We start from the raw sequence: 17,600 nt of genomic DNA, 5'->3' as shown, positions 1-17,600 counted from the left end.
CAAGTCAAATGGAACTCAAGTCAAAGTCAAGTCAAATGGAACTCAAGTCAAAGTCAAGTCAAAGTCAAACTGAAATTCAAATTTCACTCAAATTTAAACTCCAATTGAGAATTCAACTTCCGTTCTTTCATTCATTGGGTTTAAATTACACATATGAATGAAATTCTTAGTTCAGAACAACACATGTCCAAGCTAGCTAGTAAGTTCTAACGACATGCTCAACTAAGAGACGACGTTCCGATAACATGTGACAGGCAAGAATCGAAATGTTTAAGCCGAAGAGCTGATGCCAAACCAAAAGAAACATATAAAAAATGTCTTGAGACTACCATGCCTCTCACTATGGTGTAAGCTCCAAAGTAACTAGGATATCAAGAGAACCTACATATCAAAACACAACAATTCAAAATCTTTTAAGGATAGGTAACAGTCATGAATAATACAAGCTGCAAAGATGAACAACTTACTCTCACAGAAGCACATGACAGCTTACTCAGCAGTTAAGGAAACAACCTCGCAACCCTTGATACCACTTTCCATGACGAATCTCAGTACATCACTGCAGGCCCTAAGCACGAAAACTTCATTAGTGATGCATAAAGATCTTTACGGATCCACAAATAAGACCTCTTCAATAAAAATATAAAAAAGTATTATCATACTCTTCAGATTCTTTCTCATATCATAAATTATCACTCACATAATTGTTTTAATAATCTAATCTGCCTATAACATAGTCAAAGAACAATTGAAATTAGTTAGCTAATAAGAAACACTTACCCTGGTGTCACTCTCTGGAGCATATTTAGATGAACTCATGCCCCCCACCATACTTGCATCGAGAATCAATCGAGGGTAAGAATGGTTACACAAAAATCCCTCTCTGTAGCAGTAAAGCACTTTCATGGGCTCTAGCTTTAAGATATTTTAACCAACTACAAGGCTCTCAAATCTTTCGTAACTGGACATTATGCAAACCCATGAAATCTTTTATCAAAATCACTGTAAAAATCTTCTTGAACAATACCTCCACCAAACATTATTCAAAATTTTCATATTCAACAAACTACATGCACAATATGCTTGAGTTACAACGCACATATCAAAGAATCAGAGATATGGATGGCTATTATACCGAAGGCCTTCCCTTCTATTAAATACATACATAACAAGAGATCTGTGAACCTATATTAACAACAATAGACAATGCGAGAGGCATAAATGACATGCAATTGTCCAGGCATCAGGAGGCACATGAGGCTCAACACACTTACACCAGGCAATGGATATACCGAGTGTACGAAGTTTGCTGCTTTGGTATACCAAACCCCAAGCTTATTCTATAACAAACATGCAATAATTAGAAAATGCCACTACAGGACAAGGACACGATAGAAATTCTAGACCAAATTTTCTAGAGGACCCACATGATAAATAAAAAGGAAGCACAAACTTTGATTGACTAACAGAAACATGCAATGGACTATTTTATTATTAGTTATTAAGAAAAGTGGTACCTTAAAAAGAGTCAAATATCCATCACGAACAGATGCCCTCTGATGAGAACAATTACGAATAATATTTGATAATAAGTGCTCAAGGTACTCTTTTCCAAGGGCATCTAAAACCTGCAAATAAATGGAAGATTAGAAAAATGAACAATCTAGAAAAAAAGAAGGCCCCTCATATAAGCAAAATCCCATAGAATATCACTACTCGTCTAAAGAAAGGATCAACCCTCCATCCATTCTGAATAGGAATACAACAAAAAAGGTGATTAATAGACCTCTATAAACTTGGGTACAATCCAATGGAGGCACTGAGACAACTGTTACGGAATGCAGTAAGCCATTGCCTCTAGTAGTTGCAAACTACTTTGCTTTGTTCTCCAGGCTTTATCCTCTAGACCCTGAGAACATAACATAATCAAAATGTTTATAGAGAAATTAATCCCATGCAGCACGGTAAGCAGACAACCTATGAGACTTCATTTAGAATAAGCTGCATTCAGCGATGCTGATTACAGGCCTATTTTAAAGCCTAGATAGACAAGGTAAGATATAATCACAACCATGCAGTAGAGCAATCCCGACAACAGTAGAATATAATAGACACTAGAATTTTCAGAAATTTACCTTAAGGAGCGAAGGAAGAACATGTTTCACTCCCTTACCACTAGATAAGTTGTGACATATTTGCATGAGAAGCACATACAGAAGCTTCACGCACAGTTAAAACTCGATCCGAGAAAGATACTAACAGCAGCGGCAACATTTGAATGATGTACCTAAACCGATACAAACAAACAGATAAAAAATTAAGATATAAGGACAAACTTGCAGTACAACAAGAATATTTGCATTTGCCATGTGAAACTTTTACATACAGTTCAAACAATCTTCCAAGCTTCTCCTAAAGACACTCAAATCCAAGCAGAGCTCCTTCACGAGCTACTACATAGTTCCTGAAAATCAACACGAATTAAATCTTTTTGCCAGTTTCACAATCTCACTACGTTGTACAATACAAAAAAAATATGAATAATCCTTTGATCATAATTGTGTAGAGGCCACCTCAATGTACATCGTGCACTACAAGTACAATATTAATATCAGCACCGCAAAACCTTAAGAGCAACATCAACAATAATATCAGAATCCACCACCAATTTGACTCCTCTATTGCATTCTGTTAATCGCAAAAACCCAAACTAGTATTACCCTGTCCCTGCATGACCAAAGAGATAAATCTCCACATCAATTAGATAAAGAATGCCTTAAGAAAGCAATTATTTCTTCACCAGTTCATCTTCTGACCCTCTTTTTTAAAAAAAAAACATTAAGAATCCAGCCTCCATCTGAAACATGACAAAATCAAATTCAAAAAACCCCAAATAGAAAACCTAGGGTTATATTTTCATAAAACAAACCCAAAAATGAAAACAAAATCAAGAGATTTAAATCAAAAACAGAAGTAGAGAACTAGAAGTAATCCTAAAACAAACCATTAAATTACCGTATTGTTGGTACATCAGTTCATACTTCTTTTTCCTGTTGGTGAATCCATGAAATTAGAAAAATAACCAAAACCCAATCACCCCACTATCTCAATTCTTCAATTAAAGTATAAAACCCTAACTCATAAAAAAAATATAACTATCAATTATAGGAAAATTCAGTATAAAATCATATTGAAAAACATAGATCTATACAAAATAACGATTTAACACTGAAACTATACCTTAAAAGTTACACTGCTCTAGTATTTGTGAGAGAAATAACCTTTACTTGATAGAAAAAGAGGAGAAGATGAATAAGAAAACCAATCTTTTGCTTCTTCGGTAATGAAAAGATACTTAAAGGAGAAGAGGTTGTTGTTGGTGGTGATTGATGGAGGCAGTGAATCGTGGCTATGGTGGTGTGTAGTGAAGTGGAGAAGAAGACCGAAAGAAGATGTACATGGAGAGATCTGAAATTTTGTCCCTCGATAATAACGAAGTTGTTTCTTCCCGATCCAGCCATCCATCTTAATCTCGATCAATGACTCAAATCGCAACCTTTACCTGATACAGTTACAAAAAAAAAATTAAACCCTAATTAAACGGTTTCGTATGTAGAAACTCAAACCCAATCCAAGAATTTCGATACCAATTCGGAAAAAAAATTAATAAAAATTCTACAACCACAATTTAATGAAACCCTAACAAACCCCCAAATCAAATCCCTAATTTTATTCCAAATATATACATAATTTGAAATCTACAGGTTACCTTTATGAAATTAGGGTTTGATTTATGAAAGAAGAACAAGATTGACATTACCCTGATGATTTCAATAGCAATTGATATTAGCCTAGATTTCAAGAACAAAACAACTATAAATTTAGGGTTAGAAAGCTTCCTCTTGATTTCTTTTGATACATGGGTTTTAGTTCAGATAAAGCTTTGATTTCTAACAGTGAGTTTCAATTTGTGAAATGAGAATCTATACAGATTTGTTTTTAAGGGTTTTTGTGTGTTTCGTTGATTTTGAGCATACAAAAATCAATCGAGAAGATGAAGCAGTAGGTATGTTTGTGGTGGTGATGGAAGTGGAGGATGTTGATCTATTGCCTGTGGTGGTGATGGAAGCGGTGAGTTGAAGGCGGAGAAACCAGAGAAAAATAGTGAAGGGATGCGAGGAGAGAATAGAAAGTAATGGATAACCTTTTTATGGTTTCAATAAAGAGATAGGTATCTTAATCCCAGCCGTTAGATCAATTAGTTTCAATCCCCAGACTATGATCAGAGGTCGCGGAATCGGTAGTTCCCTGAGGGATAAGATGGTAAATAATTTTTTTTATTCAGAGACTGTTTATTGAGCTCCCAGATTTTTTGCGCTTTTTTATTATATCAGAGACAGCTATGTTCGGTCAACGGGATGACTACGGTCAATGAGGGTCTCTGAAGTGGGTTGCTAAACACCCATTTTCCACTAGTGAATATTCTTTCATATGATAGACGTGCTTGATTATTAGGCATCCGGTCTATAAAATGGACGGTACAAACATTGCCCCATCTTAACCGCCAACTTTTTTGGGGTTAAGAAGTTTGTTTTTACTTCGCTTCGATCGTCGATGACGTAATAACTCGCCCCAAAGCGTGAGTACAGACATTACAAAGACGTCCCCAACTATGATAATCTACAATAAAATTTGCTCACGTGCTAGGCGAGACTTTTTTCCACGTGGTAGACTTGATGCTCGAGAGATAGTCGAGTCTTGAGATAAATATGTGCCTGCTTGCGGCTATGGAAATACTTTTTTCTCGCAATGTAACAAGGATTTAACGCTTGCTGATCGGGCAGGTTGATTGTTTCATGTATTGAGTACGAGTCATTGGACCAATATCGGGCATTGGGCTTGTGGTTCGACGAGATTTTGGACAAACATCGGGCGTTGGGATCATGGTCGAGACGATATTTTGTGCTTGCATCTGTGCGAGTCTTTATACTCGCTTGGAAGACGAGATTTTATGCTTGCGATAAGAACAAGGCTTATGTGCTCACGTGCAAGGTGAGGCTTTAGGTGCTTGCGAAGTGATGCAAGGCTAAATATTGAAGGGTCTAATCAATCCTCATCTCGAACTCGATCATGTGGCTATCCACGAACCTCAAAATCGATCATGTCGTTATCCAAGAACCTCGAACTCAATCATATTGCTGCTCCAAGTGCATATAAAATTTTCTCTAACACATAAAAAAATTTCTTCCATGTTGTAGGGAATTGAATGACGATTCTAACGAGCCAAAAATCACTCAATTCGGACTTAAAACGAAGAAGTAATGGATGAAAATAGATTTGAAAAAAGCGCGCATGTTGTTGCAGACGTGGCACTGCTTACCGGATCGATATGCTGACATGGCATTGCTGACAAGGATAACATTTCTGATGTGGCGTGACACGTGACAGAAATTGAGATGACGTGACGCTGACATGGCAACCGGTCATACCTGAATGGTCTGGACCGGGCTGGTCCAGCTAGGACCGGTTGGACCTGAACCGAACCTATTTGCTGAACCGGTTGTTGGGTTGGTTCTTCCTGTCACATTTCTGCAACACTTATATTTGCTACTGTTTTCTGGATTTTGCAACTCTTCTGCTACTGTTGTCGCAATGGTTTCTGCAACTGTTTGCAACGTTTTCTTCAATATTCAACGTAACAACCCTAATTTATTTATTTTTTCTTTTTCGCTGCTGATTTTTGCATGGATTTTGTGCATGATTTTTGCTCCACTTTTCTCAATGATAAAACACGATTCTTTCACTCGAATCCTCTTAGTCGTCGCCACTGTTTGTATCCAAAATTTCTTCTAGGCGCTAAACACGATGATTTGATGATGATAATGTGAAATTAGGGCTAGACGATTGAAAATAAATAAGGGAGACACGATTTAACGTGTGCTTACATCCACGATTTTATTGTTATGATAATACAAAGGTTTTTCTCCGGGTTAGCTAACCTAAATTCCATCCCTCTTTAGGGTTTAGGGAACAAGTATTTATACAGTTTACGTAACCCTAATTTTGATAAAAACTTCATGGACAAGCAACTTGAGCAACAAGATTTCTGGAATCTTTTTTCACGGGTTAGACAGACTTGATCAGCGGACTTGATCCGGTCCATAAAATAGACGGTACAAACAATTAGTCAGACGCGTGACTAACATATTTTCTCTCAACACCAAAGTATAAAGTACCCATGCTCCGAGAATATAAAAAGCTTCAAACTGATTCATGAAGATAAGTACTCACTGTCTTTGGTTACTTCCACTTATCATTTAGCTTACGATCCTTGGTTGTTCTAGAATACAAAACTATGCATTGTGGGCTTACTTAATCTCTGCTACAGCTTTAAGTTTGCATTGGAGGTCGATTACCGGATATCAATGCATATCTTGTTTACACCATCGCATGTACCTACCTTTGGTACTCAAGATAATCCATTGTTATTAGCTTCTTCCAGTCACTCATCCACGCCTAGGAATACTCGCGAAACAGCATCCCGACTCGTGCACTACAAAAACAACATGGTTCAAGCGCCCTTTTCAGCACTCCTCTTGCAAGCCCGAAGCGTACTACTCAGCTACTGATGTATTGCTATGTTTTTGGGGTTGCGCGGAAGTCTGAATTGTAAGATTGAAGATTAGGGGTCGATCACATGACTGCTTGTACCCGAGGGTTGGCCACAAATATGATGCTACGTTGATTACTACTACAACTAAGTGCCTGCTACTCAACGCACAGATAAGCTTTCACTGCCTTAGTTTGATCTTTAGTGGGAAGTTACCTTGGAATTTTTTGATTGTTCTCGGGCGAAAATTTATGCATTCGGGTTTAGTTAATCTCATGTTCCTAGAACTGTTTCGGTAATGATCATACACCTTTCTTTAAGGGGCTCCAATATAACGCCAAGTTTGCATTAGCAGCCGACTACATGATATCGTATGTAACTATCGCATGTATGCACACGATATATACACCAAAAGCTCTCATCCACCTAGCAGCATAGCACATCACCAGTTTTCGCCTTTTTGCTTCATTTCATATGCCTTAAATCTCACCTTGTGTCACTTGAGTAGTCGTGTTATAATTGTCTCGATTATATTGCTACTTTCTGCATAAGTTAAGACCATTTCCGTTGCTTAACAACTATTTGGCATGAAAATTCCTTAGAAAAAAGAACACGCATGCTTTCGAGTACAATATCATACATCATTCTGATACATCTTAAAAGAAATGTGTGTGTCTCCTTTTTAACATGAAGTAGCCTCTTGCTCTGCTACTGCACTTTGAATATCTTTCATATAGGTTTGCGATATGACCAAATTAAGTAAGTATGCACCTAAAACTTCATTTGCGTTAATTTTATCTTGCATTCCTTAATTAACACTAGAAGTTCCCTTTGTCCAGGCAGCGCATAATCGGGCTCTGTCTTTTAAGCTTCATTTCACATGCCCAAAATTCTACGTAACACCACCTGAATAATCCAATCACATGTCTAACCACCGCCCCTAGAATTTGTGCTTCCTTCACAATGGTGTATACTAAATGCATGTTTGCAAGCATGTTGAAACCTCACGCGCGCATCAAGATGTTACTTTCAATTTTCTGTTTTTCTTTTATTTCAAATATAAAGCATGTATTGGCCGATCTATATATATGAATTCCATACATTAATAACTGTATTGGCAACAATAAACCTTTCGAAAAGTTGATGCAAATGATTTAGTTTAATTTGCTCTAATACTAGTTTTTCTAAAATGAAAAATTAATACATCTGTTGTGCCGCCTGTCCATTCTATGGGGTTATTGTATTTTATTTGATGATTAATTTTAAACTAGTTTTTATTCATGCGCTCACGGTAGGTCACGGTAGATTGTACTTAAAATTGGTAGATTGTACTTAAAATTGCTAGTGTGTTCTTATAAAATCTACCTTCATAATTTTTCCTTCACAAATGACACATGTTTACAATTTTGTACAAATAATTATTCCGCTCATGCCCATATGCTTAGTCAATCTAAAGCATGAATAATTAAAGCTTACCTGAATATTGATATTTGGGCTTTATGAAATACCCATATCATCTAGTCGCCTGTATATGTTGTGAATTTATTAAATTTCAAAGCATATATTATCTTATCTTGAATCTCATGATCAGTAATACAACACAAATTTTAGTAACATGCTCTATGCGCCATGCTAGCAAGGGTCCTCAGAGGCGTTTGAATACAAATCTACATACAAACTTATAGAGGCTACGGGTTGTTATGAGCATCCGCTGATATACACATTTACGAATTCACAGAGACTACGGGTTGGTATGTGCATCCAGTCGGCTGACATACAAATTTATGAATTCACAGAGGCTACCAGTTGCTATGCGCATCCGGTCGGTTGACAAACAAATTTACTACGCGCATCCGGTCGGCTGACATACAAATTTATGAATTTACAGAGGCTACGGTTTTCTATGCACATCCAGACAGCTGACATACATTTAAAGAGGCTATGGGTTGCTATGCACATCCGGTCGACTGCATATAAATTTATGAAAAGGCAACGGGTTGCTCCGCGTATCCGATCGGCCACAAATTTACAAAAAGGCGACGGGCTATTCCGTGCATCCGATCGGCCACAAATTTACAAAAACTGCGACGAGTTGCTCCGAGCATCTGATCAGCCACAAATTTATGAAAAACGGCGGGTTATTCCGCGCATCCGATCGGCCACATATATACACGCCTTATAAACCTCTCCCTGAGCTCTGTATGCTTCTTGGAAAGGGATAGACCGCCGAAGCACTGGGAATCATTTAAGACAACAAATACGTGTAGGACCTTAAGATTTCTCATGGGGACTTGGAACTAAGAAACCATGAAAGAAAGGTTTGGATAAAGACGAAAGTGCCTAATGAGTTATTTGACGGTTAACCTAATATCCAGGGGATTAATGCTGATACGTGAAAAATAACTTCCAGGGCCAAGAGATATCTAAAACAGGTCAAGCCCAAAAAATAAAATGGAGACTTGGGGACTAAAGCCCAAGCCCCATGGAGGAGTACATGGATTATGGAGGATAAGTAAGGAATTAAAGGGGAGATTAGAGGTCATAATAGGAGGGATGACAATTAGGTAAATAAAGATGTTTTGGAGACACGTGGTATGATGTCATAAAAGAAAGAAGTTTTGGGAATATCTATAAATAGGGAAAGGAAATACAATCAAGGGTTTTTTTTTTCCTCTCTCTCTTAGGAAAAGGAGTAGTCATTGTTGTGGCTATGACGTGTAGAAAAAATATCAGTTTTATCTCTCAATAATAAAATTCATTGTTTTCTTTTACTTTCGTTCAAAAGATATTTAAGTTTAAAGTTATATATATATATATTTATAGATCCAACAATTGGGGGATACCTCTGTAAATTGGGGGATACTCAAAAAAAATAAAAATAAAAACGTTATGAAGTAATTTGAATAACCCCTTTTCCAAATAAATTTGGTAATGTCTAAATTATACTTACGTAAACCCAGTATACTATATGCCGAGTATCCCATAATTTACGGGATATATATATATATATAAACTGGGAACCATCGGGGCCTTATGGACCCTGTCTCAACCTTTCATTATAGTCTTAAATGTACATATAATTATATTCTAGATTTATCTAAATAAAATCCTTGTTACTTAAGACCGAAACAGATAAATCAAAAAAAAAAAAACATGGATCCACGTTGGCAACTATAAATTAGTTCAGTTTATGTTAAGTTATAGGATAAATACCGAGAGAATGAGGTAACCTTTTTCTCTACAAAAATATATTTCAATATACTTACAGAATGATACGTTACATAAATGCTCAAATGGGGGCATGTACATAAAACCTTAAGTTATTGGTGTTTTACTTTGAAAATACAGTATGTTACTCTTTTTTCGCAACACATATGTGATTAACTTAACATGTAATTGTGAGCCGAATTTGATAAAGCTAAGACGATGCTGCCCGTTACTACGTGGCAGATGGTAACAACTTGAAGTCGTTACTACGTGGAAGATTATAACAGCTTCAAGCCGTTACAAACTTTTTTGTAAAAAATTGTTCCAAGGCTGGTTGTACCAATAGACTTGAAAAAAAAAAAGGCATGGGAAGACAACCAATTCATAAACGATTGCACCCTGACATATCTCTAGTTGTCGCGGTTAATGAAGGACAACTGTTTAGAGCCGAGATGGTAGACGCTAGCGGTGGCTCTTTAACACACTCATACTCTGTTGAAGACATTAAACATGTACAATTCTCTAGTATAATATTACATCCCTCAAAATTTCTGTTTTTCTTTTCTTATTTTACTTAGGCCTGACTGTCAATAAAGAGTTCAGCTTTCCAGTGGCATAATATATCAGAATCAAGATAAAATTCTTAAGAATCTCAATCGTCTGTTTCTGGTTTTGTAAAGGGATCTTTCTAGTCATAGTGGATGAGATTACAAATCCAATGAGCCAAGAATCACTCAATTCTGAGTTATAACGATCAAGTTATGAGTGATTTACTAAAGGTTCGTTAGTATGAAACAGTCCATGGGCCGCTTGTAATAGTTCACGGACTTGGTCCCAATTACGTGACTAAAACGGATTTTTGGTCAAGTTTGTGATGTTTTCTTATCTAGGCAAGATGGCTATTTACCGTCATTGGAATTGTTCCATAGAGTGAGCATTTATCTTGATAGATTATAAAGGTAGAATTGAACAAGAATCCAAATGAAATCAATCACATAAATTTGTTGATGAAGTACTTGTTGATGTCTTCTTGTAGCCTTCAATCTTCATCCTTTAAGGATAGCTTCGATTCAACTTCTTAGACCTAATCTAGTCCGAAACTATCTTTAGTATGCTAAATCAAGAATGCATTTTGGCAACTAAAATTGACAACTAACTTGACATACCAACGCTAGTGGGTTCAACCGTGAAATGCTCTAACAATCTCCCCCTTTGTCAATTTTAGTGATAAAACCATTTTACATATGGATTGTACTTGACAAAACCAAAATCCTACATGCTTGATTTCTTTGGCTCTTCAACTATAATTATGCTCATCTTGTACTTGTTGAAGATCCATCAAAGGACATGTAATAGAATGCAGAGACTACAAAAACATGATACAAATGCATCGAAACATTTAAGATCCCAATTTAGCAAATAGAAATTGGTATATTCGCCTTTTTAATTTGAAACTTTAACAATATTCCAATTTATAACCAACCGTCATTGGTTAAAAGAGAACAAAAATACATATCAAGAATTGGTATATCATCCTAAGAGCCCAGCTCATCCTTTCCAATTATGGTTTGCATGGTGCTCAGTTGATTTTATACTCTTTATCCATCATTTGAAACAAAAATTTATAATTCATTCTCTCCTCTATCTACCTTATTTCTGAATTTCTTTCTCAAATTTATACAAAGGGATTTATCCTAGAAGATCAAAAACATCTTTACACATGTACTGAAGAGTTCAAACATATGTCAGCATTATTAGGCTTTGATTTTAAGCGCCTATCTACTCAATTCATTTAGCTAAATAAAATATATTTAATCCATCATGTAACATATAACTATATATATATATATATATATATATTAAAAAAATCATCCTCACACACTACATGGACATGATTAAACCTAGGTACCCTAGACTAAAGTCCATTCACCAATTACACAGAAACAAAAATGTAGGTAAAAAGACGAGGGCACCCAAATACATCATAATCTTTTGATCACAACCTATCCAAGACCCACCGTGTATAAACCTCTTGAAGCAACAATCACTAAAGGAATATTTCAACATGGTGTCCACTTGAAACAGGTATAGTTCGAACTTGGCTAACAATGCGAGAATATCAAAATCCAGTGGAGAAATCCAATACACTTTGTGTGATCGTCTACGTATATAAAATCGAGACAATACAATAACAAAGTGTTCACTTGATAATATTTATGGTAATAACCGAAACCTTATAGGATCAATATCAAGTTCATAGTTAATATACAAGTGCATTTACTTTAAATTACGTAAAACAAATATAATTGCGGAATGGTAAAGTAAATGACACATAAAAATTTTGTTAATGAGGAAACCGCAAATGCAGAAAAACCATGGGATCTAGTACAGTTTTGAATACTCTCATAATTAAGACGCTATACAAAATCTGATACCAACTTTGTATAGTTAAGACCAAGCAGACTACCCATAAATACTTATTTCCCTCAGTATCCTTGCGCCTTCGACTTCTAGAGTCACGCACGAGTCCTTTGGATCGTATTCCAAACAACAAAGGAAGAATAAGTTTGGTAACCACTCTAAACAATCTTGCTACAAGATATGTTAGGATCTTCTGTTTAATCTAATAAACTCCTTTGTCTGGTTAGATCAATGTAAATATTGGTTATGGAAATAATCAATTTCTAAACATGCAATCAATCAATATAAATCTCAAATAGAAATATAAAGTGATTCCGATCTCACACAAATAATCAATAAAATCTATAAAATATAAACTAATTATAGTTGGATCCAAGTCGATCAAGGTTTGTGCACTAATCCACAAGATAGAAAAACTAATAATAATTCTTATTCGTCTTCAAATCTTCTATTATCTTCACTAGCCTGCACAAAAACACTTGAATCCTCTTGTAATCAATCACATACAGAACATAGTCTGTTAAGAATTAATAATTAGAAGATGTCTTTAGATCTAACAACAGTTCTAAAGATCTCGTCGATACTTTGGTCTAATTTGAGTGAGCCTTATATCAGAAGAGAAGATTCTCAAGAATAAACAAACTAGGTGCAATCAAAGTTATAACAACCGTTAGTCAATCAAATCAATAATTGAAAACCACAATAACAATGAAATTATCTAGTTTCCCACCAATGGTACTCGTAGAGATTCTTGATCCCACATAAGTCTTTAAACAAGCGGTCGAAAGATATTTCTCCTAATTAGGGTACTTTTCTATCCGATAGATGGATCCGCCAGAAACAATAAGAAATAAATTTTTCCTGGCTCTTAGGATAGTTTGAAAACTTAGGTATTTATAGACCAGGGTTGTTTGGACAACAAGGAAATTCCAAAACCGAAAATATTCTCAAGATATGGATTCAAGTACCTAAACTCGGTTTTCCTATTCCCAATTAATGTTAACCAATATTTCATAAAACTCTCATAGAAATCTTATATTATTAGTCGAGCACATTAACTAATAATATTTTCCATAGGATATGCTTTAATTGCTGGTAATTAAAACATATATGATAAAAATCATAATTAAATGCTCTTTAATATTTCGGTCCGGGATCACCTTGAGCACCAAGGAATATATTTGAACATTAAATGATAAGAGTTATGTACATGTTCAAATATGTCGACATCGTGAAGCTTCTCATATTGGCAACCCATAAACCCTAATTCACACACAACATGAAGAAATATGTGAACCATGGTTTTAGGTCATGAAACCGATTATACCATCACTCCAAAAAATGTTGTGAATGATACAATATGATTCCAAAGATAGGTTGTAATCGGTTACACAAACTTACCGAAATCATTATGTCACCGGTTACACTTGGTTCTCAAGGTAACTATGTGACTGGTTACACAAATTTCTCGAAGTCATCATGTGACCGGTTACACATTAATTCACAAGTAACTATGTGACCGGTTACACAAACTTCTCAATATATCATGTGACCGCTTACACTTTGATCTCTAACGTATTCATGTGACCAGTTATATCTAGCATCACAACATAACATGTGATCAGTTACACATTGTGACCAATTCTAACTAGCTACATATTATAGGTCGTGACCGGTTACACCTCAGGTCTTAACATAGTCAAGATAGGTTCTACCACTGTCATCTCCATTGGTCATCCAGGAAATATATTCAAAAAATAACAAGACCAATCATGGTTTCCATTTCGATTATGAAAACAAGTTCATGCATCTACTTCCTTAAAGTAATGTAAAGATACACAGTATTCTAGGATGAAATCATACCTATATGATGCACACATAATCAAGCAATAATATATACAATTTATTATGTCGATGTCGTCTTTACGAAGTTCCAAACGATAAGTGTTTATACTTCGTACTATGTTTTTGTGATACTTTGATCATACTATTATGACAAAGTCTCATCACTAGAGTATTATGTACAATATATACATCTTCGCATGTTATGTTTTCAATATAGAATGACTTGAAAGATACTTTCGGAACGGAAACAAGATCAAGTCAATATTATTAACCTCAAGTGAAAGGATGATTTCTTCGTTGTGGTCGTTACTTCTTCTCATTCTTCATGTCTTTGGAGTAATACTTGTATGTCTCAACATTCCTAGACTTTCTTGTCTAACCTAAACAAAGTTAACTCTAGTATTTAATCAAGCGACCCTAGATGAGTTTTGATACTAAAATATGGCAACTAAACTTGATATACCAACGCTTGGTGGGTTCAACCTAGCTATTCTCTAACAGTAGGAATAAACTAACAATGAAGATCATTCACCAAAAAAATAACCTCTAACACCACTTTCAATCCCGATACATAGATACTGCACGCATGGTGTCATTGACGCATTTATACCTTGTCCCCCAGATTACAGGATGAAACAAACCCAATATAGTAAAAGGATACTTTCCGTATCTACTTCAAGAGGCTTACTTGTTGGATCATGTCAACTTACATCAATCCGTAATAAGATAATCTGGAGCTAGCAATAACATGATTTTATATTCTTCTTCAACCTTAATTTTGTTTTTCATTGCTCCTTCTTCCCAAGCATCCCCAAATTATATCCACTAAAAAAGTTCCCCCAGTCTTAATATTAAATGACAGGGCAAGCCAACAAGGATTTGTCTCGATTCTCATACTTTCCTACGAAGTTCACGTTTTTTTATTTTCTATGCTTTTTCTTTTTTCACTCTTATTCAGTCTCTTAAATATCCAACCTCGAGAAAAGATGGGAAATAAAATATACACTTTTCCAAATTTAGTTTTATATCCTTAAATCAATTTCATATCCTATACCCTATTTGTAGGCATCTCTTTTTCTATTCATTACTACATAAAGAATGTTACGATGTCTTAAGTATCACCTCATTTAATTTGGAATTCACCTATCTTAAGGTATTACCTAATTTATTCCTTGAAGGGTTTTAGATAAAGTTGTAAGCCACCAATAGCATGTGTCGACTACTTTTTATAGTCTTTGGGTTACTCTTATCTAAATTATTTAAGCTTCTTAATATGTTATTTTTCTCACCTAACTCGACCATAGCAAAGATGGTAAATATCGTCTGACATAACCTGGACTCCATGGAAATGGAGAGAATATTACTTATGTTGAAATTGTTGGACCGTTGCACTGCTATATAGTTATTTACGAAGACTACATGGAAGACTTTAACGGTTGAGGTCGCGATATAACTTGAAAACTCTAAAAAAGCGTATGTGGTGGAATAATCATAAACAAAAAAAAGTTACTTGATTTTCAACAAAAATCAGCATAAAAAACTAAGCCATCTCTGTGTAAATTTACAGGGGGGGAAAATGAAGTTATGGATTATTATATACTTAAATTTGTAAGCTTAGATTTAAATAACAACCAAAACAAAAACTGTAACATGTTGCCTTATAGTATCTGTACTACAATGCTACAGCATGTTTATCACAAAATCTAGATACAATTATTTTTGAAATGCAGAAAGGAAGAAACACCAAAACAAAGCTTACAAAAAAGAAATATTCCTTTTGGATTTAATTGCTATCATTCTTCACTTTAAATCACACATAAAGATTGGTCACCAACTTCTTCCAAGCAAGTTCTATAGTTGGTAAAACACTAAAACTACAAATTTTATTTCTTCAAATAATGTAGACTTCTTGGAATAACATGGTCGATAAATCCAGTACTAAAATTACCATTAATATATGTTTTAAATAATCCGCGTTTAGTGGTTAGACAACAGATGAAGAAAAGACAATATATATGTAATTGTAATAAGAAACTTTAAATAGGAAATTGGATAGAGAGAAATAAAGAATTGCAAAACACATAAAAGGTACCAATTTTTTATGGACGACGATCATTATGAAAAACACTGTCACACAAAATACGTCATCCAACATATTCCCATTAGAAACTCCCAGGAAGCTACACAATTTTATGACTCTTGTACATTTGAGTATAATCCATGACATTGGAAAGAAGAACTTCAACATAATATAGGATATCAAATAATATAGGACTGGAATTCCCATTTAATTGGTGAAGGGCAGGCCATCCGGAGACATGAACCTTGAATATCAACCAAACTTATATATTTGAACTTATTTACATTAATCGTATGTGAAATATGATCTCATAATTTAAATTTCAAACATCATGACGGGTCAGGATCTCATAATTTCAATCTCAAACATTCTGACGGGTCTCAAAAGGTACAATCTAAATTTTATTATATACCACTTCAGTCATTCTTCCAGAAGCACGGTGCTAGAACCTAATATGAGTTTACTAACATGGCCAGGTACAATATTAAAGTCTAATAAGAAAAAGTAGTTGACAGTTATGATGATCAAGAGACTCAAGGCCTACAATACCATGTTATATACCATATATAATGAATCAACCATCTAATCTACCAATATTGTTAGGCTCTTACATCTTTGATTCAGGCCCAACTATCACATTATTGGCATCATACCTCCAAAAATTTGTTTGATGTTACTTCCAACTGAACGCATAACATAAATTGATCGGTAGACCCTTTAGTGGAGTAATCGTTCCCAAGAGAATTAGGCAGCACAAAAATCTAAACATTATGAGGTATGATGTTACTACTGATTAGACCACCATGTTTCATTGTATATGTACTGACACGGATACCTTCTAAGGAAATCATGTGCTATCGATACAATTGGATTTTATTATAGCACAGAAACTTGGAAAATATAAAATCGTGAAAAATGAAATCGTGCAAGTAAAATATGAAATCGTGAACTCGTGCTAATACTTTGTTCACCATATTAGATATCATAGGGGAAAATAATAGGAGTTATGATATCTAATTTATAATGATTCATCTTGTAAATCACGTTTTTAACCCCTTTTAGCATTGTCAAATCTTTTAGTTGCGCCTGAAAATTAATACACATACAATCAATCAATATATGCATTTTGTTCAGCAGACTCTAACTACAAAAACTTAAGTGATCTCAAAAACCCACTCCTACGATACTCACACTCTTAATAACTTGGTAAATTAAGCAGTCGTCATAGAAAAAATCTTAGAAACATAAACACTAACCCATTTCAGTTAGCTAGGATATCGTTCAAGATATCGCAACTCCACAATAAGCAACACAACCTTAATATTTCAGCGGAAATTCTGTAGGAACTCTGAGGAAAATAAAACTGTGTGTACTTTTCAAAAAATCGTATTTATTATTGCTCATGGTGAATTTTCAACAAAGGCTACAAACGTAAAA

This window comes from Papaver somniferum, chromosome 6 (genome assembly GCF_003573695.1).
Source record: "Papaver somniferum cultivar HN1 chromosome 6, ASM357369v1, whole genome shotgun sequence".
Lineage (NCBI taxonomy): Eukaryota > Viridiplantae > Streptophyta > Magnoliopsida > Ranunculales > Papaveraceae > Papaver > Papaver somniferum.
The sequence above is the reverse complement of the archived record's forward strand: the minus strand, read 5'-3'. Positions refer to the sequence as shown.